This window comes from Oryzias latipes, chromosome 4, assembly GCF_053564925.1.
Source record: "Oryzias latipes strain Hd-rR chromosome 4, Olatipes_Hd-rR_3.1".
Taxonomy (NCBI): Eukaryota; Metazoa; Chordata; class Actinopteri; order Beloniformes; family Adrianichthyidae; genus Oryzias; species Oryzias latipes.
The window spans coordinates 12,077,209-12,103,551 of record NC_136240.1 but is presented as its reverse complement, the minus strand read 5'-3'; the positions used below and the strand labels follow the sequence as shown (position 1 = coordinate 12,103,551).

General features: G+C 38.3%; 1 protein-coding gene across 7 annotated transcripts in view; it reads left to right on the top strand.

Annotated features, from left to right (window-relative positions):
• adgrl2a (adhesion G protein-coupled receptor L2a) overlaps positions 1–26,343 on the top strand; it is a 264,519-nt gene that overhangs the window by 115,051 nt on the left and 123,125 nt on the right. For 4 of the 7 annotated variants that reach the window (XM_078945821.1, XM_078945818.1, XM_078945807.1 and 1 more), the window contains one exon: positions 189–337. The exons of the other annotated variants lie outside the window; for them this stretch is intronic. The gene's annotated coding sequence lies outside the window, so the exon portion shown is untranslated. Of the gene's footprint in view, positions 1–188; positions 338–26,343 lie in introns of those variants that run through there. 7 annotated transcript variants of the gene reach the window in all.

Below are 26,343 nucleotides of genomic sequence, written 5' to 3'. Positions count from 1 at the left end.
AAACCGAAAGAGGGGGGGCCCACTCCATACGGCAACCATAGGAGGGGGGCCACTCCCAAAAATGCAAATAACTTGGCAGTCTAGTCTTCATTCTCCCTCATCTATAGTTTAAAGCTTTGGTCCTGAGTTCAGCTTAACTACCAAAAGAATAACACTGCTTATACAAGTATGTTGACCTTCTCTTAAAGGATGCCTGGCCACCCTTAGGAACGAGGCAAGGAAGTCTCTTTTCCCAGAGGATGTCGTCATTAAGCTGCTTCTCCCCAACACCAAAATGAACCTGTTCAGGTGGTTTGGGCATCAGGTCAGGATGTCTTCCAGACTCCTGATAGTAGAGGTATGTTAGAGATTTTCTACAAAGGGTTCCAAGAAAGACCAGGGACTCCGGGGACTTAATGGAAAAATAATATCTCTTGGCTGTGCTGGGAATGTCTCAGTATCCCCATTGATGAGCTGGAGAAGATGATTGTGGAGAAAGAAGTCTAGGATCTCTGCTCAGCTCAATGCCATGTGATCCATTTCCTGATAAGTGGATGAAAATGGACAGATAGATGGATGAATAGAAGTGGTATATCAAAGGGAGCGTATATTGTACACACATGTATGACATTAGGATGCATGAGTAGCAATGGTTGTTACAATCTCACCAAAATTCTTGTAGCAGTATTTTCAGGTCTAAGTAACACGGATAAATGCACAAGAATATCACTTAAAGGGTAAAAAATAGCCTAAACATATTTGCCTACTTACAAATCCTTGTGTTAGATCCTTTTTAATTACCTAGACACTTAAAAAAAGTGTTTTGAAGAGCAACATATGTACAGATGTAATGTATTTTACTGAGTCCACACACAGCAGGGCAATCATGCGGAGCATATCCATTCAGAAGAAAAAGCGGTGCCTTACTGCTGTACCAAAATCTTTTTTTATAGTTAACTGTCATCTTTAAGGGGATATGGCTGAAGCCTGTCACCATTGTTTCTTTTTGTTTTCATTTACTTCTTTTCTTCTTCTTATATGGAAGGTTTTTGTATTTCCGATTCAAAACTGCTTTTGTTTTTTTTTATCTTATGTGGTGTCTGTTTTTTATAGCCAACACATTTGGAGAGAAATTAAAAGCTACAGATCTCTACAAAGGTTATTTTTCTTCTCACTGTCTGTTTTGTGTCAACCTTTGGAACATTTGTTTTTTTTGCGAGGACGTCACACAATGTTTGCATGTTTACAAAGACGTCATACTGATTCTAATCAAACCTAACCGCACAGTTTTGTGATCACAGTCTTACATATACACAAACCGATGCCATTATCTGTGTAGATGCTTTTGATTACAGGGATGAGACATTTGCTGCCAATGCCCATTTATTTGAGTTGCAGTGAAGAGAAGAACCGCTTCCACACCTCGAAGAGAATGAAAGTAAAAAGATGAGAGAGAATCTGAGCTAAAAGTGTTACTGATGTAGGGGGGTCTTTGCTTTTTAGAAGTCTTCAGAAATGTATACAATTTTTTAGTGTTCATAAAAGCGTAATCAATTATATTTAAAAAAAAAAGATGAACAGTAGGCAGAAGAGAAAAACTAAACTAAGCAAAAATTACTTAAACAACTTTGTTGTCTTAGAATTGCTTGTAGGTTGTTTCACCCATGTTTCATTTGTTTTGTCCTTTTCTGATCTTTTTATGTCACACTCCTTGTTAGTTCTGCTCATCTTTTGATCTATTTTAAAAGTGTTCCCAGTGGTTTTTTGAGTATTATTTAACGGTTTTTAGCTAAAAACTGAACATTTTTGGGGGTTCAACATTGTTTCTGCGGCAATAGTTAATTAGAAATTCACCTGTGAGTGGTGGGCAGAACCATTGACGCATAGTAACCCCACCCCCTCTTCCCCTTCACGATGGCTGAGGGCTCTCTGCTTACTTGCTCTGTCGCCAACTTAATCACCCTCACACCCCCAACCTAAAATCACCCGTGGAACCAAAATACTGCCTTCCCATTAGAGATCTATTTCTGGATTTATTAAAAGATCTCAGCATGTTGCAAACACAAATATTGTGTTGTTCACATGTTTTTTTTTCTTTCAATTTCCAAATAAATACACAGTCTGACCAATGGTGTCATGATACGACTTTGGATATTATCGCATGATACATTTTAACTAGATATTATTTAGTTAATGCTGCTGCTAAGAAAACACTTAGAAAGGTGGATTATTATTTTTTACATGTAATAATGTGAGTTTAACAGGTTACCATTGGACACTCCAGTGGTAAAAAGAGTATTTAAGCTGTAGTTGTAAAGACAAACTTTTTTACATTGATCTAACTTAATTATTTGCTTTGGTGATGATAAGTCTTTTTTTTTTCAGTTCAATCAACAACATCATCCGACATAGTTATTTTTACTTATTTTATAATTAATGTAATTAAGTTGGTGTGTCTTCGGTGCAAAGCCATCAATGTGTCATGACGTCATAACGTAAGGACGTACTTGGAAAGGGTGCGCTGCACATTAGTGACTGCAGACTCCCAAGACTCCTGCTGCTATCAGGAGTATCGATCAAGGACATTAGCATCAACTGCGAGTTACAATTATAATAGTTTTGATGAAAAAATTTAAAACACAGATTCCTTTGAGTTCCTTTTTTTTTCCTGAATTTTGCTCTTTGAATAAATGAAATATATTTATATGATTGGGCCTGCTGTTGTATCCGGCTGCGCAAGAAATTGCGGGAGACCATTCCTTTTGCGTGTCTGGACGGATTGGGATTTAAGTGTGGGTTTTTTGTGTATGTGTTTTGTTGTATAGCTGTTTTACTCTGTTATGCCTTTGGTTATTTTATCCTGTTATGTTTATTTCTTTCTGCACCATGAGTGAGAGGGAGAGAGAGTACAATGACCAACCCCCTTGTGAATAATAATGTTGGTCATGTTAACTAAATTTCAGCCCGAGTTCAAATCTTTGCTGGGTCATTCATTTCATTAATATAAAAATTAACTGGAGGCCTAGATTTTGTCATATGTAAGTTCAATATGTACATTGAATTAAGTAGGATAAACATTAAATCAAGTTAGATAAATATATGCAATTTATGTAGATAAATACGTCAATTTGAGTTGTATAATCAAAAGAAATAAAGTTAGATCTATATAATGAATTGTTTTGGATAGACATGAGAAATAAGGTTGAAAAACTTAATTCAATTTCGTGTTACTAATTGAAGTAAATTAGTTAAGTTGGATCAACCATTTTGTTTTTTCAGTGTATTTGACTTATATTCTTCACAAGCTAAAGATCATGCTTCAACTTCAATCAAGGGGTTGTCTTCCATAAAGTTATGCTCGTGATTTGGCTCTTAATCAATAGTGTTCCCTACAAACACATTTCCTTTAAATATTAGTGTAAAAAGATTTTAACATCCTTTTTTAGCACAACTAGTAACACGTTTAGTTTTTTCCAACCTTACAAACTTCTAAAACTCAGCAAAGTGTTGTTTCACATTTTGTTTCAACTGTTTAAAGAAAAGCACAAATGTAAAGCACTGTGTGTGTGTGTGTTATTTTTAGAAAGACACAATTTAACGATACCAACTGTTGGTTTACTGTACCCCTACCAGGCCAGCTGTCTCTGATCTTACTTCTGTTAAGACTTGCACATTTTATTGAAACTGTACCTCCTTTAAGATTTCACACCAAATGTGTTCCGTCAGCCAGACTTTATCTGGGACTCTATTACTAAGTCGCTTTCACACAGCAATCATGGTTTATCAGCAAAATATAAAAAATAAAATGAAGTAAAATACAAAAAGGTTTGTGTTTTGCCTCAATGTTTGCCTTGCATGGTTAAGTTTCATTCATCAGAAGTGGCTCAGCGCTGCACAGCTTTACTTCTGCACAGGAAGCCAGATTGTGGGGTTTGAATCTACATTTATGTCATGGTTTGGGTTTCTTTCTATTGGTTTTTGCTTTCCGTCTTGTTTCAGTCATGTTTGAGTTCTGTTTCCTGTTTTATTTTGAAAGGTTTCCTGTTTTGTCATGTTATTGAGTTTTACGTCCTTGGTCCCAATCTGCCCTGATCATGTTCACCTGTGTCTTGTCAGTCCTGTCTGTATTTAAGTCTTGTCTCTGCCTTCCTTTTGTGCTGGTCCATTAATGTCTATCATGTAACGTCTCTAATGTCTTCAACGTCTCTTCCCTGGCTGTCATGTCCATGTCTGTCTTTTGCCATTTCTTCAAGTTTTGCCCGCAGTGAGATTAGTTTTGGTTTTCTGCTCTGCACCTTTTTTTCTGCGCTTTTTTGTAGTTAATAAACCCCTTGCCCCCGTTTCTGCATTTTGGGTCCTTCCTGCTCACCAGTCCCCCCAACCTGACAATTTATGTCATACCAAAAACTCAAAACACACCCATAGCCTTTCTGACATTCATCATAAAGGCTTGAATTGGGCTGTGACTGCCGATCCCTCAGTGGATGGGTCATAGGTGGTGAACAAATTGCACGCATTCAACAATTATTGTTACTGCCTTCCAGGCAGAAACGGAGAGAATAAAGCACCAAATAAACAAGTTGTACATATTACAACTTTTAAATAAAACTTTAAAACCCTCTCCATTAGTTTATATTTGTTCAACTAATAACTTAACATCTTTAGTGTCAACAACTAATTTCAGGGGATGTTTCTCTCCATGTCCGTGACTCTGTAGATGTTCAGTGGATCTTGCCTAATTTCCATATTAAGCTCTTTGCTCTGTTTCTTTTTCATATTTAGCATATAGCTTATTATTAAAATTTCATAATACAGAATTCCTCATTTTGTTAAATCCATTTTAAGCTTTTTTATTATTTGGGTGACACCATTCATTTACTCCAGACTGGATTTCTTCCTGTCATCATTACATAGCTGAAGATTTTTTTTAAAGATCAATGCACTGGGTCACCCAACACCAGCCGCCCGGACCAGAGTCAGAGCCCTAAAGAGCAGAGCGGCACAGGAGAATGGAGAGCACAAGCCTAAGCCCAGCCAGAGACCAACCAAGTCTCATGTACAGCAACGTTGGAGGAGGTGGAGAGACCCAGCACACATGGGAGGAGACCAGGACCAGCCCCACAGGGACATGGGTACACCCCAGCTCAGATGTAATGTGGTCCCTGGCAAGTAGCATAGCCAGAGGTCTTATGGATCAGGGATACCGCCAGATCTAGGAAGCAAATGCCCAAGAGACCAAACCACCACTGGAAAGCTCGGTCCCCCCACCAGAGATGGGGTAGGGGTCAGAGGATCACAGGCCAGAGTTTAAAAATCTAAATCTAAATCTGTCTTGCCTGGATAAACAAATGTTAAATAAAAATCAATGGTGAACACATTTACCTATGGAAAGTGTATATAAGTAAATGTACACTAGGGGCGAACCATAGCATAAACAGGGTATGTTGGGAAATAAATCTGTTCAATCAATATCTTCAGTTATGTATTGAAGATCTATATTTTTGGTTCATTAAATATCTTTATTAATATTTTTTCATTTACAATAAATTCTACTAACCTTGTAAGACAATTTAAAAGTCATTTAAGCAAAAAGTAATAAAATTAACCTTTTTTTAAATGTTTATCTGTACAGTATTATTTCAGTCTTTTCTGTGATATTTGACTCAAAAGGCACCATGTTCATTTTCAATGGGAACTGATAAGTTCTAAATAGCTTTTGACCTATGCTTGTCTCTCGTTAAAAACGTCTTAAACGTTCATGTTTTGATGCAGTTTATTTCTCTTCATTTTAGTTGCTTATAAACAAGTTTTAACAAATTGCAGGAAAATGACTTGCGTTCATATCTATAGGCATTTTCATTTTAATCATTTTAATTATTTTTTTGTTTTCTCTCGACACATGTAAAGTTAAGGAGTTCACATTTTAAAGCCATATTTAGCTTATCAAAGTAATGTATGTCGTATATACCATTTACTTAAGGAAGGGCTACCTAATTATCCCTCAAGCTGAGTGATATTGGTGTGCTTTATTAATGTTCTTCTGAACTGCCAGGCACAACCAATAAATACAGCTCCAAGGATTCCACCAAATGAAATGGGAATAATTTAGTATTTTAATGAAGCACCGTCAATGCATATCACACACACCCTTATTTAAATATGCACATGATTCTTCAAAGTCATTTTAGAAGAAGGATGTGCAAAAGATGGCAGCTCAATTACCTTTTACAGCTGAAGATGCATTGGGCCATATGTTTTATTATACTGCTAAATATAAATAAAAATGAACAAGTAGCCTATAGTTCAACTGTAAGACCACATTAAGTAGATCTTGGCCATTGTAGAAAACAGTAATATTGTTTGCTGACTTAATGAGAACCTTAGAGACCTGGCTTTTTTTCACGGCATCTCATCCTATTAGAAATATGGGATAAAACCGCTTATAAGTTTACATTAGAAATGGGGGCATTTTCCGCAGTGGGTCAAGACATTGAATTCCCAGCCTTGAGTTCTTTTCACCTTTCATTTGAACATAATGGAAAATCAAACATCATTATCAGTACACAGAGCTATAAAAGACAAATGCATGTGTTTCTCCTCACACTGTGTTTTCTTCAGTGTTTTATGCCCTCCCTGCGGAGGCGTTCGGGTCTGTTGTAGATTGTCCATAAATCCTAAACTTAGTCATTTTTTCATCATGGTAGGAGATGGGTGTCTGACTGAAGACTGACCATGGATCAGAACTGCATTAAGACTTATATGACAGACCCCACTGAGGACTGAATGGACAGCACTGTCTGATGAATGACCTGCCTGCTTCTTAATTACAAAGCACACACATCAAGAGATGCCAACAACGCCAACTGTGAAAGTTGAAGGGACTTCCACACTTTACCTATGGCTACATATGTGGTAGATTAAGAAATAGTGGTTTTGTTTGTAGACATTAAACTGACTTTTTTCAACAATTGGTTGGATTCTTGATCATAGAACATTTTTGCGTATTTCACTTATCTACAGTTGTTTCCACAGACCTAGTTTATAGTTTGTACAAATAAATTTATTTGTATACATATATAGATAGATAGAGGGAGAGAGAGAGAGAGAGAGTTTGAGTCAAGTGGCACTTTACAAATTAAAATTTACATGGATGGAGGAAGGAGTTTGGAAAGAAAGAAACAGACACCAATCAAACTATCAGAAATTCAGGACCAAAGCATCTCCACTGACAGAACATAAAACAATTTTATTTAAATCATCAACTGTATTAATAAGTTTGTAAAAACTGAACTTTATCCCCAACTAACCTGCCAAATGCCTTTTGAAAAGAAGTAAAACGTCATCAACCCGGTCCTCTGGATCAGCCAGCTTGGCTTCAGCTGAGAGGAAATTCATGTGTGTACATGCTCTTTTTCCTAAACTCGTACTTGGGGCCGTAAAAGAAACAAAACAAAGCAAACTGTTCCCCCAAACCCCCAAACAACACCCAAAGAAAAGAAAAAAAGATCAGCAGAGAGAGAAAGAGAGGACAAGAAAGAGAGAGGGAGAGTTCAGTTTTGGTGATTCAAACAATAAAAAGGGTATTTTTAATCTATATTTTAAAAACAGGGAATTGAGAACACCGCATGCATTACCTGACAGCTGCCGCATTGATGTGTTTTACCATCCTAGCTCATATATTTATGGTGTTTTCTTTTTTTTTTTTTAACCTTGGTTACTATCTCAGGAGGAGGTTACAGAGGTGGAAAGAAATATTATGCCACTCTGGGACAGTTCAAATTACCAGGCACTGATGAGACTATTGGGGTAACAGCAAAGATGCTGTTTTGGTGTTCATCTTTTGGCTCCTAATCAAATGTTTTTGCTTGTTGCCTTCGCTAAGTTAATTACATGGAAAATGATGAGGTTTTATACCCTCCCTGTGGTGAACCTGAAATCTGGCTGTTCCAAGGTTTGAACTATTGCACTTGGTGACAAGTTGTGGAAAGAAGAAAAAAGGGAATTGGGACGGGGGTTAATGAGTCATCACTGCAGTGATTGTGTTAGTGAGCTCTAGCTTAGTTGGACTTGGGTCTTGTGATCCAAGATAAGCATATTTTACAGGAAATTATAACAAGAACCTTTTTTAAGAAGTGAAAAAAATGTGTTTGGCACCTTTATATTGAAAGTCCACATTGACCGTTAATATTTGTTTAAAGCACAGATTTGATAGAATATCATAGTTTTAATCTCAGGAATATCTGCATTTGGAATGAAGAAAACTTTTTTGGATTTTGTATAAAAATTGGAAAAAATGAGAAGTTAATGTTTGTGAATGTAACAAATATATCCTTTTGCAATTGTTTACTAATAAGAATTAAAAAAAAACTAAATTTTTAAGGCTTGTTATTATTTAAGCAACCTATTGCAATGCAAGATGTTCAGTGAGGCTGGAGCACGGGTTGCATTTGCTCTACACTTCACTGCAAAATGAGACTAGTCAAGCCTTAATGTAACCAGCAAAAGCTGGATAAAAATCTATACAAACTAAATTATGAATCAATTTGAGTTTGTGTCAGACAGTCTGGTGCCAACAGAGTGGATTTTTTATTAACTTATGGTCTAGGAAGAATGAAACACTTTTCATTTGTGTACTTCAGTATGTTGCTTCATGATTCAGAGGAAGGGTGTTCACACTTTGTCTTGAAGGGATCTCTGATGGAGGTCTACTTTGTGTGGCTCAGTGTTTTATGAATAAGGATAAGCTTTTTTCCGGATTTGAAAAAGCTTATTCTGTACGTTTATAACAAACTTTATTACTTATTGAACAAACTGGATATTGCAGTAAAATTGTAAAAGTTGAATAAAATTATACTACTTTTTATGGTGTAAATATGCAGTAAATTAGATTTTTGCCTAAATCTGTGCTTCCTCTACTCTTTTAAAACTTGGAAACAGAAATAAATATTGATGATTCTCTAACTCAGCTTTCTGCTAATTCGTGTCAAAAACCGATGTTTATTTTGTTGTTTTTCCATATTTTTCTCTTCTTTTTCAACTTATCAACCTGAATAATGCAGTCAATTAGTTGTACTGCTTCAAATCTGATTTTATAAGTGGTTTGTTGCATGTCTAAGCAAGTTATCTATTTGTCTTTAAATGACATATGTTATCATTTTGGAGAAATACTCACTATACAATTCTGATCTTGAAAAGTTATTGATTTCAGTAAGCCAGGCAGCTGGCACATGGGATTTTGCTTGTTTTGTTTATACTGGGTTCCAACTCAGTGTCGGTGGAGAAATGAAAGTTTTGTCCTAAATATTCCTAAAATGTAGTGTTCATTTGGGCACGGAGCTCTCAGCTCTCTGTCAATCATTCTTTGTCATGTCATTATCATCAGCTTGTTGCCTCAGTGGCATTTTTTTTTATCGCTGTTACACTGCCGTGTGTTGGGGGGAGGGGGCACACGTGCAAGGATAGAGCATTCTGACATGGTCCCACTGGTTCCATTAAAAGCTGCCCTACAGTAGTTTGTCTGTTTTGTCCCATACTCATACACCTGCCACGTGCCAGGAATATGTGGGCTGTCCCTTAAGGTCAATAAAGCACTACACAATGGCCCAGAAGAAATGACAGCGTTTTCCCCCCTGATATACCCAGCGTGTGATGACCTCTCATTAGCAAGAAAGTGGGTCATATAAGGTCTTGTAGTTATCAATTCTTGAGTAAGAAACGGAAACTGTATATACTTTATCATGGGATACAAAATAGCCCTCCTGGTAGTCATTTACTACTTTCCTGCCAAGAGCAGCATCATTAATTGGAAATGGTGTGGAATGCTTGGTATGTTTTTTTTCTAACAAGTTGACTGAAAACTAAGGTTATTACAGGCAAAACTGTGTGTGTGTTTAATGTAGAAACAGCAGGGAAGAAAGCAAATATCATGCGATTGTGCCTTGTCCAAGAACAGTAATTATTTTAATTTTGGGAAGTTTGATACAAAAGCTATGCCCAAATCACCTCCTAAAGGCCCGTACACACCGGGACGAATATTCGCCAGCCGTTATTCACCAGCGTTTTTCGACACGTTTTTTGTGTTCACACCCAGGCGATTTTCGCTGACGATGAGCCGAGTGAACATGCAATTTCATTCCCTGACATTAGATGGCGCTGAATGTAAAACAGAAATACTCCTGTACACAAGGTGGCGCTGCGCAACTTTACGCTTCTTAAAGTCGCTTTTCACTCAGAAGAAGAGAGCAAGTATTTACGCGATTGTCAGAATCATACAAAGCAAAAATGAATATTTCAAGCACCAGTAGCTCCAGCTCCAGTTCCAGAGATGAAGAAATTATTGTTCTGTTGAATGATGAAAGAGGCCGGAAAAGACGTCGATTTTGGGTACATCCCATAGTTACGAGAAGAGAAGAACATGGGGAGATTTATCGACTGGTACAAGAACAATGAAAATGTATCATGAGCGTTTTCGGGGATATTTTAGAATGTCCATCATTATTTCTTTGCGGCAGTGTAGACGCTACTTGGCGTCTATCTTCTTCGCTGGTATGTGTGCTCAGAAAGGCAGTTTTGTGTTTGAGCGCCCCAAGTTGTGTTTTACTGTAACTTCAGAAGCTCCAGACACGTGTGCAAAAGCGCCATTCTCATTGGTTGTATAGTTTTTGACGCGGCGCGTCAAACCAAAAAAACGAACCCGAGACGTTTTTTTAAAAATGACGCTTTTACGCGTGGCGTTTTTCGCGTCGGTGTGCACACTCACATTGGTGCCTTTTGTTTAGTCACAAGGCGTTAAACGTCGGCGAATATCGCGCGCGAAATTCGTCCCGGTGTGTACGGGCCTTTACTTCCTAACTACTATTATACTATATAATGTGGGACTATTGAGTGCCCTGGATTTTAAAAGGGATTTAGACACCATGCTCAATACATTTTTTCTATTTTGTTTTAAACAAATATACAACAGAGTATTTTAGTCACTATGAAAAAATAAATACATAAATAAATAAATAGATTAGCGAGAATAAAGTCGTAAAATTATAAAAAAGTTGTAGTTTTACAAGAATAAATTTATAAATTCATAAGAAAAAAAGTCAGAAATGCAAGACTAAACTTGTAGAAGGTTGGGGAGTAAGAGTCAATATTTCACACAATCAAGTTAGAATTTCATTATTTATTGAGAATTTATGTAATAAAAGGCATGCGTATATGAGGCAAAAGTCTGTTTACTAAGAAAAACGAGACAGCAAAAAGAAAGAACCAATGTCATGTTTCAGTAAGAGAGACGTAGAGTCATCATTGGTCAAGGACATTGAAAAGAATTTGTAGGAAACTGTGCCTCTTCAAAAGAAGATTCTTGACCCAGAAGGAGTGGGTCAACAAGCATGCCGTTTACACTCTTAACAGTATACGGTAGGTGCAGAGGTCCAAGTGCATTATGGCACATCGATTCCTATGATAAACCAAAGCCTTATGGTATCACCATAAATGGGTGTGTTGGTGGATTTAGCCACCATGTTATGTGAATGGAGGCAAACACAACCAACTATATTTTCAACAAAGCGGGACTTTTTCCATGTAAAATGACAACTTTTTATCTCATAAAAATGTGACTGGATTTTCATAACATTTTTGATTTGATTTGAAATGGTTTATTTAAAGCAATCAAGAAAGAATAATACATAAAAATATTACAATAATCAGTTATACATTCATACAATGACATATCAAATTGAGGATAATTAAACATTAAAAGAAATATTGCTTCAAAGGGAGTGGAAGGGAGCGAACTTACATAATTCCACCCCTGTTCTACCGTAACCATTTTATTATCTATACATAATTAAGAATCCTGAAGTATCAATAAATAATATGACAAAGATGAATTACTTAATTATTATGTAAAAAATAACTATTTTAGAAATCAACATGGAAAATGAAGATCAGGTATCTAAAATAAATGCAAATTATGTAAATTAAAAAATTAATCTATATGATTAAAAAAATAATACAATATCAGTAAAATAGACATAACACTTTCAAAAATTCTTCATAGCAAAAATTGATCAAGTATCAAAAGTTAAAAATATGTGCAAATTATGTTTTCATTAGGAAAAATTATGAATACATTTTTGGAGCAAGGGGAGTAATATCATTAGAAATCTATTAATTTAACCATCTTCAATAATTGATTAAGCACTTTTTTATTATTATCATAAGGTAATGCTGTGAAATAAAAAAAAAAAGGGTCCATAATGTGTGGAATGACCAAGGTTGGTATTCCTTCTGCTGATTAACAGCCATTCTTCTGGGTTTTAACAGAGTTTACAGTTCTTTTCACTGTTGTGTCTGCAGACATTAGATTAAGGTCCTTTTTCTTCTTCGACTGTTATCAGCAGTGCTGCAAGTTGAGGGCAAGTTGTCTGCAGGTCAGAACTCTCTGCTGAAAATCAGGGTCACTTCAGACTTGGAGAAAGCGATGAATCCAGGTGCCATATTTCTTGAATTTATATTTGACTCTTTGGTTTATAAAATGATTTATAAAATGACTTTTTTCTCATAAATGTGCAACTTTATTCTTGTAAATATATTCATTTTTTACTTCTATGGTGGCCCGTTACCATTTTCCAGAAGTAAAAAATATGAGCATTTCACGAAAACTACAAATCTACTGTGTTTCGACGATGAAACCTGGATGGTTTATAAAAATACATTTAAAATACTTTTATATCACATGAAAAATATTTCAGTGCTAGACATTGTGGTCCACATTAGCCAATCTAGTGAGCATTGGTACACACTGGTTTTTAGATTTCTGGGAAATTTCTAGGGCACTCGATTTTTGAATTGTGGATTCGGTCAGCCCTATGACCGAATCCAGGTCATAGGGCTGACCAGGCACTATGTAGTGAGTAGTGAAGAAATGATGACACAACCAAAGTCCATTCTACATCTTTTCTTCTTCTGAGAAGAGAGAGAGAGAGAGTATTGCTGCTAATATAGTTGAAGATAAAGATCCAGTCAGATTGGACTTCTGCAGCTGGACATCCCCATGGGAGCCTCATCACCCCCACTGCAACAGACTAGAACAAAAGGACTATGGGAGTAGCGAGAGGCAAGAATTCCTCTGAACTACAACAAAGAATGGATTCAGATCTTCAACCCCCACCGCCCCAACCTCATCTTAGTGTACAGTAATGGCTTAACCTGTTTGGTGTGAAGAAAGCTCGATTCTCACCTCACGCTGGGAATGAGATATTCTAAAGCATTTTGACTAAAGTCTGCTTGCATTTGTCAGTAACTGACATTTTGCAGCAAGGTAAAGAGTTTTTTTTTTTTTTTTTCCCCTTTGAGTTTCTATGTCGTTGCATTGGATGAGTTATGCCACCTTCTTTGTTTGACATGAATGTGTCCTCTCCTCATCTTGCCCCTTCATAGCCAACATTTAAAGATTTATCTCCTAAATGAGAACCTTTGGTAAACAGGCTAATCTGTTTGGCAGCACTCACAGTCATGGCTGAATAAAACATTTGACAACACTAAGCTTCTGAAACTTGCTATCTCTCCCTGGCAAAGGGCCTTCCATTGCCTCCCTTCAGGGCTCCTTCGTTGTTTAATCCCACCGATCACATTCTTCTAGCTTTTTACCATGCTGCAGGGGTGTGGTCAGACTTTTGTCTCGTCTGACAGAGAGTTCATTATGTGATTGGCGAGGAACTAATACAATAACGCTCATCATGTGCTGCTTCTGGGGCCAAGTCCAGCCATTCATGCAGCACACGGTTCTTCTTCCTGTCTCTGTCTCGTGGAGGCAGGCTGCCACCTCTCCCGTGGTGACAGGTTTCCTCAGAGGTATTAAACCACTTGTCTTGCAAAACCCCTTTTAATTGAAATTACCCATTGGCTGATAAGCTTCTGCTGTTTTATCAGGCATGCGATATAGTAGTTATAGTCTTTCATGCTGGGATGTTTTGCTGTGACTTGCTCCTCAAGATTTATTTTTAACTGTACTTTCATTTCCTCATCCTCACCTTTGGTGAGCTCTCTTCACATGAATGATTACTTTGTTGTTTGTTTGCTTGTCTGTGAGTGATTGTGTTGTCTTATCTTTGCCTCTTGATACATATGTATATTTTTTCTTTTTAGTTTTGTCTCTTGTGGTATCAAAAGAAGCTATAGTTATGCAACACTTTACTTGTCTAATTGACCAGCCAAAACTCTTTTTTCGCTATAAGTAAGGGATAATGGCCACTTCGGGGAAAAAAAACATCTTCCACTTCGCATCAGACGGTAAAAGGCTTCCACAGCGTGCATTACTTTCTGATAATTTACAATTTAAAGGCCATTGTCCTGCCTCGCCATGGTCTTACAAAATAAATGAATATTCAATCAGTTTTTAGTAATTTGTTCTTGTATTTTTTTTCGATTTAGATTGCCTTTTTCACAAAAATTTTACTATTTGTAATGTTGAGCGGCACATAGTCATGTTATCGTGACAACGCGCCACTTAGCCGGCACCGATATCAACTGCAGTGGCAAATGAAAGCGATATTTTGCTGATTGTCAAGCTTGGTTAACCCTTGTGCTATCCTATGGGGTCAAGATGACCTTTGACGTGTTCTCCCTACCATGACAATGGTGAATAAAGGTGGAGAGGATTTCACGTAATCCATGGAAACCAGTGAAGATCACAAGTCATTGAAGAAAAAAATTCAGCGCACTGTCTTGTGGGGTCTAGATGACCTCGCTCCCAATGTCAAAGTGCCTAGGATAGCACAAGGGTTAAACAAAGTGTCAGTTCAGAGAGAAATTTCACCTCTTACCGCTTGCTTTTATCCAGATGATGAAGCAAAAGTTTGTTTTAAAGAAACCAGAGCAGTGATATAGAACATTTAAGCTATGTGGTCGGAACTTCTTTTTTAGACGTGCATTATTACTGTAGATTATTATTTTTTAATCCACACCCAGCAGCCAACCAAAATACAGTATTCACCCGGACCATGGTATAAGCCACATTTACACACACTGCCTTTTTAGTCCCTATTAGAGCCCTGCGCGGGACTATTTTCTTCATCCCGCTCCCGCCCGCTGAATTTCTGACCAATCCCGCCCGCTCCCGCAACGTATGCGTTACACTCCCGCCCGCACCCGCAATATGTATGTCCACTCCCGCCCGCACCCGCAAAACTCATAGAATTTAGTCCCGCACAGTAATAGAGATGCATTGATTTTGTATCGTCTCCCGTCCCGCAGGAAAAAAACACGTATTTTTATTGATATTATTAAAGACATTCATATCCCTCCTCCAGCCTCATCTTTTCATGCATTCTTCTTTTGTGGAATTTGCAACTTAATTATTAAATATATTTTCACAAATCCTGTTCGGTTAAAAGTCTGCGTGTGTGCGCGCGCAGACAGACGGCCTGAAGTGCGCTCTTAGTAAGAGGCGGGGCGGGGCGTTGCACACCCCCAACAACAGGTTAGATGACAGAGGCCATTGGGCGTCTCTACCTGGTGCCTTCACGGAGCTTCAGTACATAAGAATCCAACAGCCGCTCAGCCTAATGTAGTCCGCTTATATATATTCATGAGATATTCATGGCAGCACTGATCCCGCTGGGTTTTTTTTTTTGCCGCCCGCTCCCGCCCACAGCACAATTCAAACCGCCCAATCCCGCGAGATTTGGCTTGGGTCCCGCCGGGTCCTGCGGGACCCAATCCCAATGCAGCCCTCTAGTCCCTATAGCACTTTTAATTTATGGCCATAAATTTCTTATTAGTTACCCTCATACAGACTCAACCCCCCAATTTAAACTCAGGGTTGATTTCCTTCCCAATGGCACACAGACATAGGGACTCTGTGACAGAATAGCATAAGTGGCTGTGCTGAAGTGACCAGACTGGGTCTTGGTTTGTTTGGAGTCAATAGTTTTATTTTTCACAGTCCAACGTGTTCTCAATTACAACTCCCCCCTACTGAGCAAACACTGCTTATATAGCCTCGCTCCGATTGGTTCAAACCATTACCGAATGGATGCGGGGTTAACAGCTAAACACCCCTTTCAAAATGGTTTCAGCTGAACATTCAAAATGGCTGCCAAGCAGGCAAAGATTTGTCCAAACATGCCCTAGTGAGGAGGCAGGTGAGCAGAAAAACAGGTAAAATCAGGTGGACACAAGTTGACACACACAAGTAACAAATGCCACTTTGTTACACTCCTCCCCCCCTGAACTAGACACAGCAGTTCAAATCTCCATTTTCCTCGACAAACAATCTGCAACAACATTACAACGGCCAGGTCGATAATGCACTGTAAAATTATAAGGTTGCAAGGAAAGGTACCACCCAGCAAGGCATGTGTTGGCATTTCTCATGCGGTTCAGCCATTGCAGGGGACGATGATCTGTCTCCAGGATGAAGTGGCGCCCAAGCAGATAATATCGGAAAGACTCAATGGCCCACTTCATGGCTAGACATTCCTTCTCCACAGTGGAATATTTTAGTTCTCTGTCCAGCAATTTACGACTCAAGAACGCCACAGGTCTTCTGTCCTCATCGACCTCTTGAAGAAGAACTGCTCCAAGACTTACTCCTGAGGCATCAGTCTGTAAGATGAATGGCTTGCTGAAGTCTGGTGTATGAAGGACCGGCTGTGTGCAAATGGCTTCCTTGAGGTCGCAGAAGGCATTGTTGCAGTCATCTGTCCAACAGACCTTGTTAGGGGCCGATTTCTTTATTAGATTATGCAACACCACTAACCTCTCCGAGAAACGGGGGATAAACTTCCGATACCAGCCCGCCAACCCAATGAAGCTTCTCACTTTCTTCTTTGTTGCGGGAATTGGGAAGGAACGAATGGCTTCCATCTTATCCACCTGAGGCTTTAATTGTCCAAACCCAAGGACTAACCCCAGATACTCCACTTCCCGATGAGCCAAAGCGAACTTATTCGGGTTGATGGTTAATCCAGCAGCTCGGATGCACTGCAAAACATCCTTAAGGTGGGATACATGAGCCGCTGAAAGGTTGGTGGTGCCCCTTGAAGGCCGAAGGGCAACACCCTAAATTGGTACATACCAAATGGTGTCCTGAATGCAGTTAACTCCTTGGTCTCTGGAGCCAAGGCCACTTGCCAGTATCCTTTGCTCAGGTCGAGTGTGATGATATATTTTGCTGAGCCCACTCTTCTCTGGACCACCGGCATACTTGAACCATTTTCTCAAATGTGGTGCGAAAGTGTTCAATATCATCATCCGATGTTAATGGGTGAAGTTTAGGCTCTTTCACATGCCTAAAAATCTGGCCACCTGCATCATGGTCGTCACCTTCCACATACGCTCTGCTGCCATGATCTTCATGTGGACCACGCCCCTCCTCCTGCATTGCAGTCACCTGTTGCTGGATCTGCTGGAATTGGTCATGCATGCCTCTCCATCTTTGTTCCTGGCAGGAGAATTCCTTTTCCAGCTTCTTGTCCCTGGCTGCTTGAGACTGGACAAAGGTTTTCACTAGCTCTGCCAGCTCTTCCATTCTGTTTGCTGGGCTTATTGCTGCCATAGCTCCTCGTTCACCCGATGGTCCCACTCCATCTACATTGACATAAGTGCCCTGGCAGGCACATGCATTTTTAACCTCACGTTCCTTGAAAATCTCCGTTAGCCTGTTCCTTGTAAACGTGACTGCACAGATGGTCATACAATTAGCTTTACTAAATGGAAAATGATGTATGTCTACAAAATAGACAATGTCATGTTGCTGTTTTTCTTATTTGTTCATAAGTAAGAAATTGTTGCCGCCTTGGAGAAATCATGCTGCTGAGTCTCCTAATTCAGCTTGGTAACTTTTGTCTATTTTATTTTGTCAACACATACAAAGATATAAAACTATGCAAGTTATTCAATAAAAGTGGATGTATGGATTTTCAGTGAAAAACTGTATTTACTGGCCAGATACCTCATCATATAACTGTTGTTATCAGATAAAAGACCACATATTATCTTGTAAACATGTCACTTCTAAAATCTAGTGATTCAAGTAAACAGATTTGATTGGATATTTGGTCTGCATGTAAACAAGCTTTTTGACTTGGTTTATACTATAGACTAAAGACGTACTTTTATTTATAGAAAGGCTTAAAAAACAATGAAAAAATAAAATAAAACCAACTATTTGTACACTCACCAGCCATTTTATCAGGCACACCTTGCTATTACCAGGTTGGACCCCTTTTTGCCTTCAAAACGGACTTAATCCTTGGTGGTGTAGATTCAATAAGATACTGGAAACATTTGTCAGAGAATTTGGTTCATATTGATAGCCTTGTAGCAGATTTGTCGGCTGCACATCCATGATGCTAATTTCCCGTTCCACCACATCCCAAAGGTGATCTATTGGGTTGAGACTTGGTGACTGTGGATGCCTCTTGAGTACAGTGAGCTCATTGTTATATTCAAGAAACCAGTCTGAGATTATTTCAGTTTTATGACACGGCATGTTTCTTGCTGGAAGTAGCTGTCAGAAGGTGGGTAATATGTGGTCATAAAGGGATGGACCTGGTCAACAACAATACTCAAGTAGGCTGTAGTTTTGTTACCATGCTCAATTGGTATGGGCCAAAAGTGTGCCAAGAAGACATCCCCCACACCGTTACACCATCACCACCAGTCTGAACCGTTGATACAAGATAAGATGGATTCATGCTTTTAAATTTTGATGCCAAATTCTGACCCTACCATCTGAATGTTGCAGCAGATGTGGAGACTTATCAGACCAGGCAACATTTCTCCAATCTTCCACTGTCCATTTCCGGTGCAATGGTGCAAATTGTTCAATGGATATTTTATCTTTTTCTGACCATTCTTTGTATACCCTAGAGATGGTTATGGGTGAAAGTCCTCGTAGATCAGGAGTTTCTGAAATACTCAGACCAGCCCATCTGGCACCAACAACCATGCCATGTTCACAGTCCCTTTAATCCCCTTTTTTTCTCCATTGTGATGTTCGGTTTGAACTGCAGCAGATCGTTTTGACCATGTGTACATGCGTAAATCTGTTGAAGTGCTGCCATGTAATTGGCTAATAAGAAAATTGCGTTAACGAGCAGTTAAGGCCTGTTCACACCGGGACGAATTTAACACCTCGTGACTAAACAAAGGGCACCAATGAGAGTGTGCACACCGACGCGAAAAAACGCCACGCGCCAAAGCGTCAAAAAAAAACAACGCCTCGGGTTCGTTTTTTTTTTTCGACGCGTCGCGTCGAAATTTATTCGACCAATGAGAATGGCGCTTTTGCACACGTGTCTGGAACTTCTGAAGTTACAGTAAAACACAACTTGGGGGCGCTCAAACACAAAACTGCCTTGCTGAGCACACATACCAGCGAAGAAGATAGACGCCAAGTAGCGTCTACACTGCCTCAAAGAAATAATGACGGACATTCTAAAATATCCCCTTACCAAGTACCAGTTGGAGCTACTGATGCTTGAAATATTCATGTTTTCTTTGTATTATTCTGACAAGCGCGTAAATATTTGCTCTCTTCTTCTGAGTGAAAAGCGACTTTAAGAATCGTAAAGTTGCGCAGCGCCACCTTGTGTACAGGAGTATTTCTGTTTACATTAAGCGCCATCTAATGTCAGGGAATGAAATTGCATGTTCGCTCGGCTCACCGTCAGCGAAAATCGCCTGGGTGTGAACACAAAAAACGTGGCGAAAAACGCTGGCGAATAACGCCTGGCGAATATTCGTCCCGGTGTGTACGGGCCTTTAGACTGGTGAGCCTGATTAAGTGGCTAGTGAGTGTCTGTGTTATCCCAAAATGACCAATGAAAATTGGTCAGACATTACCTGAACTAGAGCAAGGACAAACAAATACTACCTCGTCAAACTTAATTTTAGCAACAAAGTTACTGTAAACAATCTAAATATTTTTTTTTAAATCTCAAACGTGTATTATCATAATTTAATTTAATAAGGCTCCTTTTTTGTCATAGTTATTAAATTCTGATCTGTCACCCCTAAATAGTTTTGTGGGCACTACTACACCATTAGCCACAGAAGGCTTAGAAGTCTTACCAATTTCATTCAAGTCTAAGATGTAAATAAATCTGTCAAGATCCAGATTAGTTATCAATAAACTCTAGAGTGTTTTGAAATAAAAAATAAAAAATAAAATAAAAGAGACACTTCCAAGAAAGAAAGCTTTATCTCTTTTTTGACTTTATCTAGAGTCCGTCTTTTAAATTCATGGTATTAACGATTGATTGGTACCCCATTAACAGACAGAACAAGAGGAACAATCATGATTTCCAGACTTGACGGTTTTATTGGAATGAACTTCACTGGAATAAATTTAAGTTAGTGAGACTTGCAAAAATGGCTTGGAAGCAGCTTTTGACGGAATTGTAATGACCTACTTCCTGAGTTGTAGATCAAAATCAATAAAAACAAGCTCTTTTTGAGGCAATGTCAAATTAACTCTTAACACTGCAGAGGCTGTCAATCATTCTGTCATTGAGTGGAAGCCATCAGTACTTAGAGTCAAACAGTCATTATTAGGTCATTTGCATTTGTTTGTTAAAGCCCAGTCAGAGGTCAACAGCTTCCGTCCCACATAGGTACATGCACATGAGTCACAAGAACTGACAGTAACAGGAATCAACGTGCCATGGCGTGTTTGTTTTATTCCAAACAATTTTATTTATTGAGGAAATCATTCTGAAATAAATGACCAATCTTCATTCTTTTATTCTTGGTTGTGCCTGCCTGAAACTCAAACATATTGGGTTTTGGGATTTGGCATCTGGAGGCATCCAGACCCCTTTTATGAAATGCCGAATAAAGAATGATGTAATCAAGTCAAAGGCTTTCACAAAGCATTGGTTTACCAATAGAAATACACATTAGCTTGGTTCAGTATTGGTTTTTTCAGCTTCAACTTCTGAATAGAGTCCAACTCAGCAGGCTGAACTCAATACAGAAATTCAATGAGCATTAAGCAATGTACACAACATCCAACATATTTTTACTTTCCAAAAAGATGTGAAGACGTACACAGTGAGCAGCAACACACAACTGAAAAGATTGCTTGTATTTTAAGCAAAACACATTGCATCTTAGAAACCAAGAGTCAGGGATTTCTTTGTTTGACATTCAAATGCATTTTTGTGAGTTGGTAAACACATTCCAGCCACTGCTGTGTGGAATATAATTTAAAGTCACTGTCCTGCAGAATATGATGAACACCTCCTTTTCTGAAACTCCTTTTGGTTTTCAGCCTAGGACACAACTGAGTCATTCACTGAACATTTATATTAAAAATTTAGTTTTTTATCAAAAGAAGTTAGTTCTCCAAGCAGAACAAGAAGCATACAGTCACAAACTAAAACAAAACTTTTACTGTATTTTATTTCTCTGAAAACCAATGTCTAAGGCAGACATTTGAAATAATATTTTCTAAAGTATTTGGGGAACTAAACTGCAGCAAGGAAGCATTGACCTTAAAAAAACGTTGTATATGTGCTGATAAAACCGCATCCATTATTTTGGATTACGGTTCTCATTACCATAATAATTTATCTGACAGGTTTTTATATATTTATTCACATTTCATGCTAAGCCTTGCCTGCAGCTCACATAGCATAAAAGGACATTACCTTTGCCTAGAACAAAGACATACCTAAAAGCTACCATTTAATGATATTCTTTATTTGAATCCTGAAAGAGTGTCTAGAACTTTAAAAGAAAGGAGACCATGAGAGTTGTAAGCAATGTGATCAGTTCACTTTGTGATTTTTATCTGGAAAGGTGCTATACAAATAAAGTTTATTATTATTATTATTATTATTCAAATCCAACTGGCGGATGTTTCGTTTGAAGAATGAACAACTCAAATTGTATGACTACTGGAAATCTACTGTTCCACAAAGCAGAACAAACTCTAATTTTCACTCCTCGCAGACTTTTTTTACAACATGGAAACCCCCAGCAACAGATTAATTGTGTCAAAAACAGCAGGTTTAATGGCGTTGCAAACTTGAGCACTTTAAGAAAGTAAACATGACATGATCTTATTTAAATGTTGGGACTCGATCAGACTAGATTGCAAAAATGCCACATTGACTCCCAAGTTGGTAGTCTAAGTTTCATAAATGAGATGAGCCATCAGCAAAAGAGTAGAAAAACATTAGGAATGTGATGACGTTACTTTTGAAACTTTAGTCCCTGCCAGCCTGTAGTGTAAATATCAGATGCAATAGAAGATGAAACTACTAGAAAAAAAAATAGCTCTACAAAGCATCGGCACACTAAGCAAAACAGGTTTGAAGCTCAAAACAATGGTAAACACTCGTAATGTAAATTATGTAATGTAATAAATGTAAATTAATAAATTTATAATGACAGAAAAAGTCTATGCTTTATGGTTTCTGTATTCATCTGCCCTTCAAGCAATAAATGCAAACGTGTCTTTCCCATAACACTTTAGCATTGATCTCAAATGGTTTTTTTCTTGCGTTTTAAACAATAATATGTACATATCCCCTATTGTTATGACCATTTTGTTGGCCTTGACTTTTTAGACAAATAGATAGTAAATACAATTTAATGAATAAAATCTGTCAAACTAAAGCTGTTGCATTCATGTGTCAAGGAAATGTAAAACATTTTGTATTATTTTGCTTTTAGTCGTTTAATGTTAAATAAAAAACAGTTGGAATTTATTTATTCTGCTGGATTTTTTTGTATAGAAAGATTTGGACGAGAAATCTTCAGTCAAATTTCTTGAATAATCAATAATATTGTAAAGTATCCATTATGAAAGTTATGTATTACTGATTTTGTTTTTCATTTTTGCACAGTGCAAGTGGCAGTGACTTTTTTTATTACAACAGAGTTTTTGTCCATGGCAGTTTTCTTCAAAGTTGCAAGAACACAAGGCACTGCACAAAACGCCTCAAACGAAATCTATTTTCTGCTCCTATTGTATTTTTACTACAATTACTGAGCTAAGTGTTTGTAGAATCAAATAATTAAATGTATTTTTAAAATATGTTTACATAAAGTATTTTGTTTTTCACCTTTCGGCATTTCCTTCCACAGCAAACTAGCATTCACTGATTCGCACAGGTGATTTGATATTGATGTTTACACCAGATGCCTTCCTGACACAGCACTCTATTTTATCCAGGCTGGGGACCTGGACAGAGAAACCCAGACTTGGGCCCCCTTGTGGCTACACAGTCAGACATAACCACAATTGGTCTTGCCCATGTCTTATAATTATATAAGCTAAGCAAGTCAGTCATTTTCAATCAATTTGATCTTAGAAGACTCTGTCACTAAAATAATAAATTATAAACAAAACCAAAAATAGCCTTTCAGCATCTGTTCTTTTGAGTATTAAAACTGGGTTTACATTAACGCCTCACAGCAACATGATTTTAATGGAATCACATATGGGCTGGTTACTCTGGTTTCCCCTATAAATAATCTGTTTATTGGGGTTTTTTCACCGTTAATCATAGCAATGACATAGTAAAACAATGCAATGCTGCAGGTGGAGAACAATGAATGTCCAAATCCAAACTAGTACAACAAGAGAGTGAAGTGGTGTCATCATCCCGGGCACCATCAAGAATCAAAAAAAGACAGTGATGCCTCAAAAAACTAAAATTTAGCGAGTGAAGATGTGAAATTGAAGGACATGGTGATGCTAGTGGTAATTTGGTGCATCCCATCCCCCAAGCTACCAAAATTAGCAAATAAATAAATAAGTGTGAGAATGGCTCAGAAGAAAAACGTCTTCATGATAGTGCAAATGTAGAAGCAGCTCAGATAGGCGGCAGAACCCTCAAACTCCCAGAGTTCTGTTAGGAGATCGGAGCTTGAATGGCAACCGCCAACTTAGAAGGGAGTTACTCTGCTGCTATGTGTGCTGTAGGTGAGTTGCTTTTGTTCTTTGTTTTGACAACCGGTTGAGTTGTGCAAGCATGGAGTCGCATGAGAGTTAATGCCAAGCTGTCTAAAGCTGGTAAACATCCATACTCTACTCTAAATAACACGCTGCCTTTTACTTCTCCTTATAAGGCAAGGAAAACTCCAGTTAACAGAGGTTGAGACTATTTCTGTTTGATATGTACTTAAGCATGCGCCACAGAAACAAATGTCTTCAAATTAGATGATGTCATGAGCAGATTAGGAGGCTTCAGAAAATATGTGAAAGAGGAAGTACATGAGCTGTCGGTGGGAGTGACCTGAGATACACTCACTAAAGGAAAAAATACTTATCCCTTGTTCTATCCTATGGGGTCCAGATGACCATTGACGTGTTTTCCCTACCATGACAATGGTGGCTAAAGGTGGAGAGGATTTCATGTAATCCATGGACACCAGTGAAGATCACAAATCATTGAAGAAAAAAGATTCAGCGCACTGTCTAGTGGGGTCTAGATGACCCAACTCCCAATGTTAAAGTGCCTAAGATAGCACAAGAGTTATTGGAGCCACCTGAACCTTGGTTATGTCTGAAACAAGAGGGGTTTGTTGACAAGCCATGACTCACAGACATTGGCCAGGCTTTCAGCAAACCTTCGTACTCCTCAGGTCCCTCTACCTGTTACACAAGCTGTCAAACTCTGTATCACAATGCACGTCAGCACAGTTATTAGGGTAATTGCTGATTAAATACACAATTTTCCACACTATTGCTAGTCATGCATCAGTCTGCAAACAGCTTTCATGAGGGTTGCTCTGAATGAAGAGATCACTCTTGACTTCTTTATTCTCCAGCAAATTGTGTCTTTTGTTAAAAATAATTTTGTTTTTATAAACACAAAACCATGTTTTACTTTGACCCTAAGAATTAAAAATAATTACACCACTTCTTTTACTTAAAATGCAAGGTCTGTGTGTGCTCTGGCCGGCTGGACACACATGAAAAAGATGAAAAATCACAGGGAAGGATTTTATTTGGAGACCTGGGGCCTCATTTATAAACGTTGCGTACGCACAAAAGAAAGGCGTACGCCACTCTCTACGCAATAATTGATATTTATAAAACGCAAACTTGACAGGAAAATGTGCGGTCCTTCACGCAAGCTCTGACCCAGGCGTACGCACAAAAACAGGTGAAATGAGAAACGGCGACACCGTCGGCAGATGGAAGAAACACGTGAAAGTGAAAATGACAATACTGCCTCTCAGAAATAACATAAAGACTTCACAAAGCAAGTCTTACAATTAACAGCCTACACGAACACCCGTTTAATCGATCAGCAGTGAGACAAACAAAAAAAATCAAACGAAAATTACAACAGAAATTCAAATGAACACTTATTTGCAGAAAGAAAAGGAAAATATGTTCTGCAATATTGGCATGTTGTGCAATTCATCCTCATAAATAATATAGTTAACAGAACGAAATAATGTACAAAACTGATATTCTCGTTAATGTGTCCGTCTGGCGGAGCAGATACAGGTGCAAATGGATGGATGGATGGATGGATAGATGGATAGATAGATAGATAGATAGATAGATAGATAGATAGATAGATAGATAGATAGATAGATAGATAGATAGATAGATAGATAGATAGATAGATAGATAGATAGATAGATAGATAGATAGATAGATAGATAGATAGATAGATAGATAGATGGATGGATGGATGGATGGATGGATGGATGGATGGATGGATGGATCAATTGTCCACTGGGGAAAGTTGTTTTCAACATTTCTTCATAAGCTACGGAATTATGGTATTCATGTATATTTATAATTTTGATAAAACAATGTATGGCGTATGTCTCAACCATTCAGAAAGCAACAGGAAATTAGATTTGCGCTGAACAATTTCCCATTTCCACGTCGGTTATTCCCGACATCTGTAGCTTGTCAGATGCAATTAAATGGATGGAAATAAAATGCCCCATCACAATGCGTAATGACGCACAATGGCTGATCTTGCGCTCTTAGAAGATGTGGCAAATGGAAAATTCAGAGTGAACGCATCTTTAGACAGCAAGAAGACTTGCTGGCAAACGAGGACGAGTGGCTTATGAGCCGGTTCCGACTTCCTCGAGCCGTCCTCTTGTACCTCTGCGGGCTTTTGGGCCCGGCGTTACAGAGGAGCACTCGGAGGAACCACGCCGTGCCAGTCCCACTTCAAGTCCCACACTGTGCCCTCCAAACAAAATTTTTCTCCTCTTTTCCACCTCGCCAACGATAACTTCTACTTCACATTGAGTGAAGTTACGTTTTTTTGATTTCCTCTCTGTGTTTGCGATGATTTCGCAATCAATGAATATTAACTTCTGGGTGTTTCACGGACTACTACCGTGGGCAACCACCGTGGGCAACCACGGGCG